The sequence below is a fragment of the Mobula birostris genome, chromosome 6 (assembly GCF_030028105.1).
Source record: "Mobula birostris isolate sMobBir1 chromosome 6, sMobBir1.hap1, whole genome shotgun sequence".
Lineage (NCBI taxonomy): Eukaryota > Metazoa > Chordata > Chondrichthyes > Myliobatiformes > Myliobatidae > Mobula > Mobula birostris.
This window is the reverse complement of record NC_092375.1, coordinates 147,059,288-147,076,972: the sequence shown is the minus strand read 5'-3', so window position 1 is coordinate 147,076,972 and position 17,685 is coordinate 147,059,288. Positions and strand designations below refer to the sequence as shown.

At 42.4% G+C, this 17,685-nt stretch overlaps 1 protein-coding gene across 10 annotated transcripts in view; it reads right to left on the bottom strand.

Annotated features, from left to right (window-relative positions):
* The window catches only part of LOC140199449 (diacylglycerol kinase beta-like), a 566,317-nt gene that overhangs the window by 53,567 nt on the left and 495,065 nt on the right, over positions 1-17,685 (bottom strand). The gene's annotated exons all lie outside the window — the stretch shown is intronic.

The window sequence follows — 17,685 nt, the reverse complement described above, 5'->3', positions numbered from 1 at the left end:
GAGATTGTGGCCCTCTGAGATGCAGAGAATGTGAGGAGATTTCATTGAAACATTCTGAGAGGGCTAGGTAGGGTGGCTGTTACTGGGATGGTTCTCTTGGTGGGAGGTACCTCATTAGAGAATGAGGATTCAGTCAGTTAACAGAGATGAAGAAGAATTTTATCTCTCAGAACAATGCAATATTCTTTCTGCAATTCCCTGCTCATGAGTGCTCTGGATGTTGAATTGACAAGTACATTCAAAGCTGGAATAGTTTTTTCAACTAAATGGGAATCAGGTGGGAAAGTGGTGTTGAAGCCAAATATTAGGTCAGCCATGATAGATCAAGTTTGAGGGAATCTCCTCTTAATTTGTTTTTCCTGAAGGAATTGGGATATTTGAACTGTAACTCCGTTTGCAATACTCAACCCAAGTCACAAAGGGCAAATAAAACAAAATTCATAATTATTTACCTAATGGAGTGAAAGATTGAATCAGCTTCCAATCTGGAACATTTTCATTACAAAAGTATACATAATTAAGAGATAAAAATTCTGCGTACATTGCATGAATATTCTTAATCAGTGAATCAAACGTGAGAAGTAATTGCAACAGAACAGTAAAAATTCGTTATCCAAAAGGACTTTAAGTAGCCAGGTTATGGGTTATTTTGTATATTAATGCAGCTTTGCATTTGCAGCCTGTTAATTATTAAGATGTATTTCTTGATTTAGATTTGGGACTCCCATGAAAGCAATGGAAAAGTATAAGTCTGGAAACAACTATGTGACGATCCAAGTATGTACTGAAGCAGTCAGTTCTGGCTTTCGCCACACACTTGGTCTGTTCTCCCAGCTCTCGTTCCAGCCACAAACCTACTCACATTGCTGATTCCTCAGTGTTCCTGACTCTGACCCTGACTTTGGCTACACCTAGGCTATTTACATTTCGCTACTTGCCAGCACAAGACATCAACTGCAATCCAACACATAGTAAACAGGGTTCATCAAACACAAACAGATTATAGTTATTAATACTGTCAGTAGTACATGGTCATCCTTGCAAGCCTCATAGATAGTAAGTCTGTTGATAAAGGACTCTGTATGAAATGGCTCACCTTTTCACCCTTCAAATTTTGGCAGCATTTACAGTGAGACGTATAGAATGCTCAGCATTTGCACACATGGGACTAATTATTAACAATAGTACAATACATCATATGCGACTGACTGGTCTGCATGGTCAGTACTCCTTCACCACCAGTGCAGAATGTACGATTGATAGGATCTACAATAACTCCTGGAAGATCACTTCAAGAACATGCCAAAAACTTTACAGGAATAGCATTTTAGAACACAGAACAGTATAGGCCTTTCGGTCCACAATATTGTGCTGATCTTTCAACGTACTATAATATCAATCTAACCCTTCCCTCCTACATTGTACTCCATTTTTCTCTCATCCATGTGTCTATCTAAGAGTTTCTTAAATGTACCTACTGTATCCGTCTCTGCTACCAGCCATAGCAGGAGTTGCATGCACCCACCACTCTCTGTGTAAAGAACTTGTCTCTGACATCCCCACTTTACTTTCCTCCAGTCACCTTAATATTATGCTGCTTCGTGTTAGCCATTTCCAGCCTGAGAAATGATGGGACGGCATCCTGTAGTTCAAGATCAAAGTATATTTATTATCAAAGTATGTGTACGTTACACAACCTTGAGATTTGTCTCCTTACAGGCAGCCATTAAACAAGAAACCCAAAAAAAAGACCATAAAAAACTACGCCCGTCAAACACCTAATGTGCAGAGAGAGAAAAAAGCGAATTGTGCGAACAGAAAAAGTAATCACAAAGCATTTAGAATGTAAGTGAGTCCTCAGACTTAAAGCCTAGAGCAGCCTGAGCCTCAGTTCAGCGCATAGCAGAGTAAACATCGCAGAGCGGAGTAGTCACATAGCAGAGTAAATGTCACATAGCGCAGTAAATGTTACATAGCGCAGTAAACGTCACACAGTGGAGTAAACGTCGCAGAGTGGAGTAAATGTCACATAGCGGAGTAAATGTCGCAGAGCGGAGTAAACATCGCAGAGCGAAGTAGTCACATAGCGGAGTAAACGTCGCAGAGCGGAGTAGTCACATAGCGGAGTAAACGTCGCAGAGCCTGCAGCAGCCTGAGCGGGTCACAGCCTCAGCCCAGGGAAGAGTGGAGTGAACGTTTTGGAGCAGTGAACAGAACCAGCTTGACTTTCACCTCTGGTCCTGACACCCGGCCTTTTCAATCTATTTGGCCCAGTTGTTAAATCATCCAAACATCAGGTGTTCCTTGATCTAGGACCCGGGCTCTGTCACATCGATACTCTCCGGGCCCGGGCCATGCTGCTACGTTTCAGCCCGTACCTGACCTTTCCAAACTGGCTCAGTGCTTCAATCGACCAGACCTCACTCTCAGTTTGGGGGGACGGGTCTCGAATCTGCCTCTCTGCTGCTCCACTTGCCCCAACTTTGTCTTGAACATGCCTCAACCTCGCCTCACACTGAAACACTTTGATTCTCGACTCAGCTTTGCCTTCATTTGCCTCTCCAACATTTACTATAGATTTTTTTTAAGAAATGTATTATAAGTAAAGTATTTAGTTAGGACAGTGAACCCACAGAAATAATCCAGCCCTGGCTGTGCACCAAAGACCTGTCCTGATCAACTGGCTAGAGTGATCATTGATATCTTTAACCTCTCACTTCAGCAGTCTGAGGTACCAACCTGCTTCAAGCAGGCTTCAATTATACCAGTGCCTAAGAATTTCATGGATAACCTGCCTTCATGACTATTGTCCAGCAGCACTTACATCCACTGTGATGAAGTGCTTTGAGAGGTTGGTGATGAAATACATTAACTCCTGCTTGAGATGCGACTTGGATCAGCTCCAATCTGCCTACTGGAACAATAAGAACACAGTAGATACCATTTCATTGGCTCTTCACTTAACCGTGAAACATCTGGAGATCAAAGATGCATAAATCAGTGTGCTCTTTATTGATTACAGCTATACATTTGATACTATTCTCCCCTGAAAACTAATAAATAAGCTTCAAGACGTTGGCCCCAATACCTTCTTGTGCAATTGGATCCTTGATTTCCTCACTTGCAGTCTCCAGTCAGTTTGGATTGACAACAATATCGCCTCCACAATCTCCAGCAGAACAGGTGCACCACATGGCTGTGTTTAGTCCCCCACTCTACTTGTTTTACACTTATGACTGTGAGGCTAAGCACAGCTGCAACTGCATATTCAAGTTTGCTGACGACACCACTGCTGCAGGCTGAATCAAAGGTGGTGATGAATCACCATATAGGAGGGAGATTGAAAATCTGGCTGACTGGTGACATAACAACAACCTCTCACTCAATGTCAGCAAGAACAAGGAGCTCATTATTGACTTCAAGGGGAGGAGGAAATCGAAGGTCTATGAGCAAGTCCACATCAGGGGTTCACAGGTGGAGAGCATAAGCAACTTTAAATTCCTTGGTGTTATCATTTCAGAGGATATGTCTTGGCCCAGGCACGTAAGGACAATTATGAAAAAAAAGCATGGCAGCACCTCTACTTCCTGTGAAGTTTGTGAAGATTCAGCACGATATCTAAAATTTTGAAAAACTTCAATAGATATGTGGTGGAGAGCATATCGACTGGTTGCATCATGGCATGGAACGGAAATGCCGATACCCTTGAATGGAAAATCTTACAAAAATATGGCCCAGTCCATCATAGTAAAGCCCTCCCCAATACTGAGCACACCCACATGGAGTCCTGTTGCAGGAAAGCAGCATCTATCATCGAGGACCCCAACTACCCAGGCCATGCTCTCTTCTCGTTGCCACCATCAGGAAGAAGGTATAAGAGCCTCAGGACCCTCACCACCAGGTTCAGGAACAGTTATTACCCCTCAACCATCAGGATCTTGAACCAGTGGGGATAACTTCACTCAAAGTCACTTGCCCCATCACTGAACGGTTCCCACAATCTGATCCCACTTTCAAGGACTCTTCATCTTATGTTCTTGATATTTATTGCTTAATTATTTACTACTTTATAATTTCTTTTGTACTTGCACAGTATGTTGTCTTTGGCAGATTGGTTGTTTGTTCATCTGATGGGCATGGTCTTTCATTAATTCTATTATGTTTCTTGGATTTATTGAGCGTGCCCTCAAGAAAATTATTCTCCGGGCTGCATATGGTAACATAGATGTACTTTGATAATACATTTGCTTTGAAACTAACCCAACCTTCCAGTTCTTCATTCATTATTTATAAAAACACAATGAGCAGTGGTCCTGGAACAGACCCCTGTGCAGAACCACTGACTACTGACCTCCAGACAGAATATACTCCATCTACGACCATCTTCTGCCTTCTATGGGAAAGCCATGTTTCTCTGGATCTCATGAGTTTCTGAATGAACCTACCATGGGGAACCTTAATAAACCCTTTACACCATATTCACTGCTCTACCTTCATCATTGTGCTTTGCACATCCTCAGAATTCAATCAGGCTCATGAGGCTTCATCTACCCCTCACAAAGCCATGCAGGCTATCCCTAATCAGACATTGCTTCTCCAAATGCTCGTGAATTCTGTCTCTAAGAACCTTTTCGAATAATTTACCCAACAATGAAGTAAGACTCACTGGTTTTTAATTTCCAGGGTGATCCCTACTCTCTTTCTTGAACAAAGGAATAGTATTTGCCACCTTAAAATCATTTGGTACTACTCCTGCTCCCTTATTAATCTGAGGTATATCCCATCCAGCCCCAGGGACTCAACCAAGAGAAAATCTGCAGATGCTGGAAATCCAAGCAACACACACAAAACGTTGGAGGAACTCAGCAGACCAGGCAGCATCTTTGGAAAAGAGTACAGTCGACGTTGTAGGCTGAGATCCTTTGGCAGGACTGGAGGTAAAGAGATGAGGAGTAGATTTAAAAGGTGGGGAGGGGAGAGAGAAGGTAATAGGTGAAACCGGGAGGGGGAGGGATGAAGTAAAGAGCTGTGAAGTTGATTGGTGAAACAGAAATATGATTGGTGAATGGGAATTCTGATAGGAGAAAACAGAAGGCCATGGAAGAAAGAAAAGGGGGGAGGAGAACCCGAGGGAGGTGATGGGCAGGCAAGGAGATAAAGTGAGAGAGGGAAAAAGGGATGAGGAATGGTGAAGGGGGGGCATTGCTGGAAGTTTGAGAAATCAATATTCATGCCATCAGGTTTGGGGCTACCCAGATGGAATATAAAGTGTTGTTCCTTCAACCTGAGTATGGCCTCATTGTGACAGTAGAGGAGGCAATGGATTGACATATCGGAACGGGAATGGGAAGTGGAATGTGGCCACTGGGAGATCCTGCTTCTTCTGGCAGACAGAATGTATCTGTACTAGTATTTTTCAACAGTTCCAGCACATCCTTTTTTTAAACTTCAACATCTGCCAGCCTAGCAGCCTATATTATGCTTATCCTCAAAACCATCAAGACCCCTCTCACTGGTGAATATTGAAACAAGGTATTCTTTAAGGACCTCCCCTACCACCTCAGACCCCAAGCACGTTTCCTCTACTATCCCTGACTGGTTCCACTCTCACCGCAGTCATCCTCCTGTCCTTGGCACATGTGTAGAATGCCTTGGGGGTTTTCCTAAATCCTACTTGCCAGGGTGAGTGAGATTTTGATTTGGATATGTCCCCACTTCTCTATGGTTATTGAAAAGCTAATCTTTCTTTAGCGATTATCAGCTTGGGAGCACTTTCACCCTAAGCATCACAGTGGTTCAGGACCATGATTCTCCAACACCTCATTAGTGCTAAATTTAGCCTCCCAGACATAGCTTGTTTTGAGTGAACAAGGAAATGGCTACAAAGCTTGGGGCTAGAAATAGGTTGGTGCATAGAATCGTGTAGTAAAAGAATGTTGCCAGAAGACCTCATGTCTGTTTCTTCTAGGAAGGTGGAGAATGGATTTTCTGCTCCAGTATGCCTGGAATTGTACATGTAAATGGCACAGCTGCTCAGTCTTAAGTGATAAAATAATCTTGCAAAATGTCAGTAATTGCAGAAGGAAGATACATTTACTGGCACACTCTCTTCCTACTACAGGAGCATATAAAGCAGCGGCAACCTCTGGAGGAGTGAGGAAAGGTATTGCCCTTTGGTAGGAATAACAGGGTGATCGGATATCTGGGTGGGCTCTCAGGGCCAGGATCGGAGAGATTAGGAGGTGGGGTCACATCCTCCAAGGGAAGGTCGTTACCTGCAAAATGCAACTGTAGGTGAATCATTGATGCATCAGACGATAATCTGTAATCAATGTTGTCCTCTATAGTGATTCCCTTTGAGTGGACCGGGAAAGAACCCAGATGTACTTAAACAGTATTCATATGTCTAAAGGCAAGCTCTCTCATTTCTACGCAGATATTTCCCCTTACTGTGATAGATGTACTAATGGAGTGGCCACACTAATTCATTGGACTTGTCCAAGCCTTGAAAAATTTTGGAAAGATGTAGTTCAAATTTTTTCTGTACTTTTCAATGTCAGTTTTAAGCCCAATCCTTTGACTGCTATGGTATTGTTGAGGATAGTGCTACAATACTTAAGCCATCTAATTTGCGGGTATTGGCCTTTATGTCTCTTATGGCCAGGAGGGCGATCTTGCTCAAGTGGAAGGAGGCCGCACCATCCGCTTATGTTCAATGGCTATCTGATGTTATGTTGTGCCTAGATCTAGAGAAGATTCATTGTTCGATTTCTGATTCTAGACGTGATTTTCTAATGTTACGGGGACCCTTTCTGAGTTATTTTCATAATCTTTGAACTGTTATTAAAGTATGGATCTGAGCCATTATTATTATTATAATATTATATGGTAAGGTATTTCTTTTTTTTTCTCTTTTTTTTTACCAACCAGCTCATCTTGGTAGTGGGGGTAGACTTTCTAAAATAAAATATCATTATTTTATTTTATTTCATTTCATAATTCAATCTTTTTCTTCTACATGATTGATTTAGAATATGGGATGCTGTGATCATATTACTGTGATTTAAATGTAATGTAATTCATATTACTTACTTGTATCCTTATGAATTTTGTATCTGTATCTATGCAATTTATATAACTTTAATAAAAATATTGAAAGAAAAAAACAATATTCAAGCAGGCCTTCCTCTAATATCTGTTTTCTTGGTTGAGGCCTAAACTGTTTCTCCTTCCCATAAAGACACAATGGCGCTGCATCAGCAAAGCTAAGCTTGCAATACATGCCAACTGAAAGCACTGTGGGAGGGCCAAAGGTTCACGTATATAATCATCATGAGAAGAGTGTGACATTGCCTTCTTTAATTTCCAATATCACTGATTTCAACTTCCAGTAATTTCTCTCTCCTCTTTCTTTTACCATTTTCCAGTTCCCATTCTGGCTACCCTCTCACCCTTTCTCCTCGCCTGCCTGTTACCTCCTTCTGGTTCCCCTCCTCACCTGCCTGTCACCTCCCTCTGGTTCCCCTCCTCGCCTGCCTGTCACCTTCTTCTGGTTCCCCTCCTCACCTGCCTGTCACCTCCCTCTGGTTCCCTCCTCACCTGCCTGTCACCTCCCTCTGGTTCCCCTCCTCCTGCGCGTTCTTCCACGGTCCACTCTCCTCTCCAACTGGATTCCTCCTTCTTCAGCCCCTTCCCTCATCCCCCCCCCCCCAGTTTCTTACTTCATTCCCCTCACCTTGGATCACCCATCACCACTTGCCTTTTTACTTTGGTTTCTGCTGCCTTCTTTTCCCGTTCTGATGAAGGGTCTAGGCCTGAAATGTCAACTGTTCATTCCCCTTCACGGATGCAGCCTAACTTGCTGAGCTCTGCCAGCATTTTGTTTGTGTTGCTCAAGATTTCCAGCATCTACTTAATCTCTTTTGTTTAAATTTCCTAGTGCTGATCCCACTTAGCAATCAGTTTTACAGACCCATTCAACAACAAACTGAACATTTATAGCCTTGAGGCTTTTTAGTTTTGAAACTAGACCGCTGTGGGTCTTGTAATTTAGAAGTTTACATTGGAATGCAAAGTTTAGATAGAGAAAACTACTTATAAAATTAAAGAGTAATGAAAGCATGAGAACAAGTTGGCAGGTTCAAACTAGCATAAGGAAAACTGAGAGCAGGTGCCAGGAAGTACTTTGCATCACAGGTGATCAACACATGGAATTAACTTTTACATACAGTACCACGGACAAAAGTTACAAAGCCATTTAAGAGACAACTGGAATACAGTTAAGGCATATTTTGGCGGTTTTAAAGAGAAGTGAGTTAAGTTTGCCTACTGGTCTTCATCACCATGACCTTGTCAGAAATCACTAGACTTTCTACAAAGCATTAGAATCCTTTTTGACTGCATGAATAAGTGTTCAGAGGCTGCAAAGCACATGGGATGCCCTGAGGATGTGATAAATTCAAATTCTTCCTTTGTGTGAGGATGAATCATTTTGTTGCAGTCTGTGCCTGCTGGCTGCATAACAGCTTTGAAATACACACAAAAAAAAGTTGAGATAAGCGATGCTGTAGATCCTGGCAGTGGGGTGGGAAGGAGGGGTTGTGGCTCTATTGTGTGTGATGTCAGCTGCTTCTCATGGATCTGACCTGTTGTTTCTAGTGGAGTGTAAATGGGGAACAATTCTGGAATGCTTATCCATGTGAATTTTCTCAGTACAGGTGGGGAATTTGCTTTAACTGACAACTGAATGCAATGCAAAAACAGCAAAAGACTAGCAAAGCCACTATTAAACTCTCGCTTAACAAATAACGTATGTTTGATCAGTTACATCAACTGTTTTGCCAATCCAATGTTAAAACAGCTGTTACTTGTCCAGCAGAGTTTCTCCTACCCTTGCCCAATTTTCTCCTCTAGGAAGACATAATTTCCTGTTGAGGTATGGCGCCTGAGATAATCACTCACTGTTTCAGAGCCTTGCAGCACTGGTCTCCTTTAATGCATGGATCTGAGTAACACGTGGCCACAGACAACTCTGCAGTTGAAAGAAAACTAATCCTGAGGTTAACACACAGACACAGCCATCTGCCATTCACAGTTTCCCATGCTGTAAGAAGCTGTGATCTAGTGTAGATTGTGCACTATCACTTCTGTCTGGATAAAGCAGGAAACCTGTTGATCTCAAACTGCCTCACTTAGTTTGTTAAGTAATATTGTTTCGCATGAACTGCAGCCAGCAAAAGAGCACCCTGCCTTTGGCCAAAACATACTTTGGGTGATATCATGGACAACTGTCTATGTACATTATGGACCAAAGATGGAGCCACTACACCAGACCATTCAGCATCATTGTCTCAGTCTTCCCTCATTGGTTATGCAGTGAATCATCAGCACAGAGGAGTCTACAGTTGCTGGAAATCAAGAGAAACACACACACAAAACGCTGTTGGAATAGGTCAGGCAGCATCTATGTGGAGGAATAAAGTCATCAAGTTTTGGCTGAGACCCTTCGTTAGGACTGGAAAGGAAGGGGGAAGAAGCCAAAATAAGAAGGTGGTGGAGGGGAAGGAGTACGTTGGCAGGTGATAAGTGAAACCAGGTGGATGGGTGGGGGAGACGGGATGAAGCGAGAAGCTGGGATGTGATAGATGGAGGAGGTAAAGTGCTAAAGAAGAAGGAATCTGAAAGGAGGGGACATTGGACCATATGAGAAAGGGAAGGGGGGCACCGGAGGGATATGATGGGTGGATGAAGAGAAGAGGTGAGAGGGGTGCCAGAATGAGGAATGGAAAAAAAGGAGGAGGAGTGGGGAGAAATTCCTGGAATTAGAGAAATCAATGTTCATGCTGAGGCTGAGGTTACCCAGATGGAAGATGAGGTGTTGCTCCTCCATATTGAGAGTGGCCGTAGATGAGGCCATGGACTGACATGCTGGAATGAGAATGGGAAGTTGAGCTGAAATGGGTGGCCACCAGGAAATCCTGCCTTTTGTGGAGGACGGAGTGAAGGTGCTCAAGGAAGAAGTCCCCCGATCTACGGTGGGTCTCACCAATGTGTGTGTGTGTGTGTGTGTGTGTGTGTGGGGGGGTGGGGGGGCGGGTTCAGCTGCACCGGGAGCACTGGATACAGTGGATGACTCGTCAGATTTGTAGGTGCTGTGCCACCAGATTTGGAGGAACTATTTGAGGCCCTGAATGGTGGTGATGGAGGAGGTATAGGGAAAGGTGTAGCATTTACAGTGATAAGGCCCAGGAGGTCTGTGGAGCAGGACAAGAGGACAAGGGAGTCATCTAGAAAGCAATCCTGGTGGAAGGAGGAGAGAGGAGTGGAAGAAAAGATGTGTTCAGTGGTCAGCAGCTCTGTTTCCTGTGTAATTTTGTAAAAGTGAAAAAATAACCACCATTCAGCCCATCAGATCTATTGCTAGCCCCAGCAGTCCTATTCTCTTTCTCCTCATTTCCTTGCAGCCTGCCACTTATTCTCACTTGCTGACCACTCTTATTTATTTTGTTACCTCCGTACACTATGGACCAACTTGCAATTTACATGTCTTTAAGATACTGGGAGAAACTGCCACATCTGGGAAAACCCATGCACTCAAGGGGAGCACCACACATCAAAGATGCTGGTGAATGCAGCAGGCCAGGCAGCATCTCTAGGAAGAGGTACAGTCGACGTTTTGGGCTGAGACCCTTCGTCAGGACTAACTCAAGGGGAGGACGTGCAAATGTTACACAGGTGACAGATGAGGTCTGAACTGAACACAGGTCACTGAAGCCATGAAGGAAAGCACAGAATATTGTGCTATATGCCACTCTTTTCCTTTCCTTTTCAATTCTGTCGTCAATGCACTTAAAATAAAAGCAACCTTAACCCCTCCGTCTTCGCACACTACCAGCCTGTTTCTGATCTTCACCAGGGTCGCTGAATATGTTATAGCCTTCCAAATTGGTGAGCATCTTACCTAAACTCTCATTAGTCGCTGCTTACAGACAGTTACACCTATGTGGATTGGTCACTGGCCCACACTTACCTGTTGTCCCATTGCTGTCTCCCGATAAAATCACCTGAAAGCACATGTATACTGACAGCACTCAGCCGTACACCTCTCAACCAAAATTGAATCACTATCTACCTGACATCCACTACTGGATGTACAAATGTTTCTTCCTCACTAATAGGTGAGAAAAATGGATCACTAATCTGTTCCCTGGTGATCATGCCAGCTGTCTGAATCTGAATTTGACTGTTCAGAACTAGGTGACACGGTGACAGCAGGATCACTATTTCTACCTGTATAACATTACCCAGCTTTGTCCACCCTCAGCTCTTCTACTACTGAAACCTTCATCCATGTCCTGAAACTGGACAACTCCAACACACTCCCTTCTGACTTCCCTCATTCTACCCTCTTTAAATAAGATGCCATCCAAAAACTACAGCTCTTGTCCTAGTTTACACCATCCTATCCGCCCATAATCCCTGCACTGCATCATGATAAAGCACTTGATTCAAATCAGAGCATTTGTCTCTCACCTTTATGTTGATATATTTTTAATCAGACTCTACCTTTATAAAATAAAAATCACAGTGATGAGTTAAAATCATAGTACTGAGCGGAGAGTGAGTTAGTAAACCTGACAGAAACAAAGGATGTTGGGAATGGCGAGGGTGGAGTGCTGCAGAAGGGGTGTGGGCAGATGAGAAGTGCCAGGGACATGGGGTGGAGTGGGTGGAGGCAAAGTCAGTTGATTCCAAACAATTGGTTTATTGATCATTACAGAATGTTGCTCTGGTGCTTCCCACTCCCTCTCCTCTCCCTTCCCTTTTCCTAACCATGATTTCCCTCTCCTTGCCCCCTTCCCACTCCCAGTCCACTATGGAGACCCATATCAGAATTAGGTCTATCATCACTCACATACATCATGAAAGTTGCCTTTTTTGTGGGCAGCAATACAAAGGAACAAATAAAATTACTACAGTTCTGTGAAAAAGTCTTAGGCACCTAAGTAGATGTGCCTAAGAAATTTGTACAGTACTGTATTTATTTCATCAGAATCACACTGGAAAAGTAAAATACTGCTACAGTTAGAAATGCATAAATATTTTCAGCCTGAGAAATATTTTCAGTCTCTCTCCTCCCAGACATAGTACTGTGGTCCACGGCCGCCAAGACACTCCTCCTCATCGAGTTAACCATCCCATGGGAGGAAGGATTGGAGCCTGCCCACAAGTGGAAGAAGCTGAAGTACTCAGACCAGGCAGCTGAATGGAAGGAAACTGGCTGGAGGACCATCATCTACCCTGTGGAGTTAGGATGCCGGGGCTTCATCAGTGCATCAACGACAAGGTTACTCTGAATATGGCAATGACTGGAGTGAGGCTCAGGAGGGCCACCAGAGAGTTGGCTGAAGAGGCAGAAAAGGGCAACTTTTGACTGTGGCTGAGGAGGAAGGACAGAAATTGGGGGAACTGACTAATCCCATTGAAAGCTGCAGGGGGTGACAGGGAGATGTCCCTGCCACTGCTCCACCACCAGGAGATGTACCAGGGCTAAGGAAGTGAATGGTTGTCCCCAGCTGATGACCCTACAGCTGACTTAAGGGAGGTGCAGCAGACAGCAATGTCAAGCAGGAAACATCTTCGTGTTTCGTCATCTTCGAAACATTTCCCCCGGGATCAATAAAGTATGACTAAATCTCATCGACCATCCCCTCAGTAGCCAAGCTCTGGAATTACCTCTCTAAAATTCTATTTCCTCCTTTAAAATGTTTCTTAAAATCCACCTGGACCAAATTCATGGTATTCTAATGTGGTATTTCCACCTGTAGCTCACTGTTTTTTGATAACAATTCTGTGACATTCCTTTGTACATTTCAGGTGCTATACCACTACAAATTGCTGCTGGTGCATTAATATCACAATGAGATGTTAGTGATGCAGAAAATCTTTGGAAACATCCATTCACCTTTGGGCATTTGTACAGTGTTGATGTACACTGTGAACAGGGCAGTCTGCAGGTGGCTCCTCTGATGATAATAAGTCTAGACAAACCTTTGTGCATTTCAAATAGCAAGTGTTTTACATTGCCCAATGTGATTTTGTTTTAATTCAGACATGAGAAATATTTACACAATGTAAAGAAACTATATACAGTATTAGCACAATGACTGAAGACATATGATTGGATATGAACTGGTTGCAACTTTCTTTTTCTTTATTGCCTTGAGAGATGTTCACAGATCTGTGGTATCAACCTCAATACGCAAATAGGAGAAATCGATCTTTAAGGGAAACAACACAAATGCACCTTTACCAAATGTTTGGTCAGATCGCATTATATTAAAATCATGTACAATTACTATGGAAGATTGTTACATGGAAAGAAAATGCCAGTAACCAACTGCAATGCAAACCAGACATTAATAGATTCTCAGAGCTAATTTGATAACCAGTGTTCGATTAATCTGTGCCTATTTATGGAAAGGGTGATGCACATTTTCAGGCATCAGCATCCAAACGGGAAGACAGGTAGAACCACATGATCTCAGCCAAGTGATGTTGACCATCATTTCTGAATTGCTGTCTCTTACTGTGATTAACCATGATGCAACCTGGGGATTAAAGGAGCTAATATGACCGCCTTTATAAGAGGGCATGTGGCTCTCAGTGTTTGATGAATGGCATTCTTTCAGTGGTGCACAATGAGTCGTTAGTTGAGTTTTTACAGAGAACTTGTGGGTAGCCATAGTCTGTCTTCTCCCTTCACCTTGCTTCTCCACCTCCTGCTCTGCAGCTGTTCATTGCGTAGATGTAAAAAAAAATTGTCGATGCATCGACCAAGTTGTGCAATGCACTGCAAATGTGCCCGTTTCAGTATCTGGGGTTTGCAAACCAGAAGGCAAAAATCAAGAGTGCTGGAATCTGTAAGGCTGGTGATAGATCAACAGCATTTCAGTTCTGACAGCGTTATCATTGATTGAAATTATGTGTTATGAGAATTTGCTGTAATTCAGGGAATGCATTAGTGGCGGTTATGGGTTAAGAGAAAATGTTTAATGCGAATGTCTCATTCCTATGTGTAAACAGTGAGCTGTCCAATGCAAATCAGCCTATTTTAGAAGCTAGATAAGTAAAATGGGAACAAAATAATGCCAGACCACCTTTTGATAAATTTGTTGCCTAGTGGTGGAGAGCATGACTCTTGAGAAGTCAAATTTTTTTGTGATGCATTAATAATCTCTGCAGGGATGCCTCAAGTAGATAGAGTTTAGAGGGAAGCAGTGGGGGAGGCATGAGTCCCAACAATAAGCAAAGAACAATTCTTTGAAATCATTCATAGTTACAGAAAGAATACAAAGCATATAGCCTTATGAAGCTACTGACATTGACAGAGGGAAGGGAAGATTACCATGGCAATGTGGGAAGTGGGAGCTTGGTTTTGCTGAGGAGGGATCAGCATCTTTGTTGCAGCAATAGGTATATTTAAAGTGGAGGTGGAAAGGTTCTTGATTAGTAAGAGCATCAAAAGTTACGGGGAGAAGGAAGGAGAACGTGGTTGAGAGGAATAATAAATTAGCCATGATCAAATGGGAGAGCAGACTCAGTGGGCCAAATGACCCAATTCTACTCCTTACGGTCAAAGGGATGATGGGAAGGAGCATGACTATGACCTCATCATCATGTTAGGTAGCAGATGAACTACACTAACCAATCGGTTGTGTTTAATTCCCTGGAAAGGTGACTCTCCTGTAATGAAGCTGAACAGATGGGAGAATTGGGCTGCCTGGCTTGCTGTTATGCCCTAATAACCCCAGAAAGCAGATCTGAAAGAATACCTTTAGCTATGCCTAAACAGCAAGAATAAACTGGCTGGTGAAGGATTCTGAAGGCTAAATTTAGGTTACTAGCAGATGTTTATTGATTTAACCAGAACAAGATCAACAGTTTCAAGTTGTTGTCATAGACATAGAGTGTGGTTTATGGCTAGTACACTGAGCTCATTGAAGAAAGAGTCAGATGTTGTCTTAAGAGGTAAATTTGTTCAGCTCTACAGTTGGGATAAATTACATGTTAAGGTTATTGAAAAAATGATCTTGCTATTTTCTCATGAGCTTGTTTCTGCCATCCACACAGAAACTTTTTCCCAGGAGAATGCAACAGACAATACTGGAAGTTAAATGCTTGTATTCATTAATCCTAAATGTTTGAAATGAAACATTATATCATAGGAATTTTAAGACACAAATTATAAAAACTAGTCAGCATTTCAAGATGTTGTAAAATCTTCATGGAGTCAGTATCAGTGCAAATAAAGCTGAGTGCCTGTTTTCTTTGATGTACAGCTAGACCTTTACTGTTTCCTCGCTATTGGTCTGAATTTTTAACAATCGGCACCAGACAGGAAGCACAACTTTGTGGGAAGTACAGAAGATTGGATAAAGAATGAAGTAAAATGCATGTGGACTTTTCCTATAATTTGCACTTGTCAATTATTTTCTGAGGTAGATTGAACCCAGCTTCAAAGGCTCAACAGCAATAAATGTCTGGCACGGTAACCTTTGGAACAGTTGATGAAAGATGATACTGAGTGTTGCTATTAATTGATTTACATTGTATTCAAATAAGATTAAATTACACCCATTCCGGCAACTCACGATACCCACAATGTAAAATTGCTGGTTTATGTCCATTTTCAGAGCAGGTCTCTGCAAAACATTTTATGATTATCTTCAGCGCTAGAGATGTGCATTAGAAATGTCACTGTTGCTGCAATCTAGATCAACGTGTCTCCAGGCACTGCAATCTCAGTACTCAACACTTTGAAGGGAAAATGGTCACTCCAGTAGGAAAGGCGAGTATAATATTGCAACACATCAAAGCAGGCGGGTGTCATAAAGTATGGAGCAAGGTCACCCCCGGCAGCCCGGCAGCCCAGCAGCCACCCCTCCCGCTCCACCCTCTTGTTTTTCCTTTCACCTACTGGAGTCATAGGCTCATGCTAGGATATGTTCAAAGTGAGAGTAAATTTGTCATCAAAATACATATATGCTGCCATATATTAACTTGAAATTTACTTTCTTGCTGGCATTTGCAGAAAAAAAATAAAGAAATACAATAGAATTTATGAAAAAAACAATACATAGACAAAGACTGACAAACAAATAATGCACAAAACGAATGCAAACTGTGCAAATTTAAAATAATAATAGTACTGAGAACATGAGTTGTGGAAGTCCTTGAAAGTACATTTGCAAGTTGTTGAATCAGTTCTGAGCTGCAGTGAGAGAAGTTATCCACGCTGGTTCAGGAGCTTGACGGTTGTAGGGTAATAACTATTCCTAGGGAACTCTGTAGGCACAGAGATTTAAACCTGATATTTCAACCAAAAGCCATGTGAGAATTAAACTTCAGTGCTGGGAAAAACTGGGTGCAGGATGGTGGCTGGGGGTGGGGGATTGTGGGCTGCAGTTGAAACCAGTGCAGAGCTATACGTTATTGCTTCAGGATTATTGGGCAGACCTGGCATCCAGCTCTTTGTAACTGGACAGGATTCTTGCCAGCTCATGATGCCATTTCTGATTATATGTCACTGGTTTCATCAAATATCTCCTCTGTTCCAGAACAGAATCTGAGGGATATGATAAAACATACTGTACTATTCAATGAAGAAATCTACTGCAGATCATTTAGCCACAAGCCAAGCAAAGAGTAATGGATTACAGTAGCAAACAATGACTTAGCAGCATTGTCGCCATATCAACATGGGACAAAGGTCACCGTCCTAACCCATTGCTATATCTCGCACTGAAAATCCATTAATTCAGTCTCAATTCTACTCATCTACATGGCCCTTTGAGATAAAGGGTTCTCATCTCAGTCCCAAATGGCACTTTAACCTTTTTCTTAGATTGCCTCACAAAGAAGAAACATTCTTTGTTAATCCCTCACATGGTATTATTAGGGTCACTTCTTGATCTTCACTGTCTTCCTGCACAATTGTTAGATCTGCCTCTGGAATTGACCCACCCATAACCATCTGTTCAACAACATACAGTTATGTTATGACTGATTTGTACCTCAACCCCATCTGCCTGCTTTTGTTCTGTATCACTTGACTCTTTTGCCAAATGAAAGTTAATTGACCCCGGTCTCCTTAGCAACTAACCACCCCTCCTCTCCGGGTTGTCAGGAATGACTAATTCCTTCCTGTTGATCCTAGCTGAGGGAAGGTTTGCTGTACAGGTATTGCCATCATATTTTTAATCAAATACTCACTGCTGTCTATCAGTTGTTCATTGACACACAATAAGATCATTAGACCATAAGATATAGGAGCAGAATTAAGCTATTTGGCCCATCAAATCTGCTCCATAAGTGTATGCTGAAAGCTCAAAGAACTCTGGCAACTAGACAGTTTACTTTGATCAGTATATTTTATCTCCATATGCAATGCTCCTGTTGCTAAGGTGAATCTCTGAAGCATTTGGACAGATACAATTGATAGAAGTGGCAAAATACAGTTCACATCAGCACCATGGGATAAGAAGATGAAAATACAATATTCCTCCTTTGCTCATTTTTATATTGAAATCCCCCCCCACCCCAAATAGAAGTGCTATATGGAAATTGGCTGTGGAATTATTGAGTGACGCCACTTGTAGTGAATATTCATTGAAAGGGTTCACA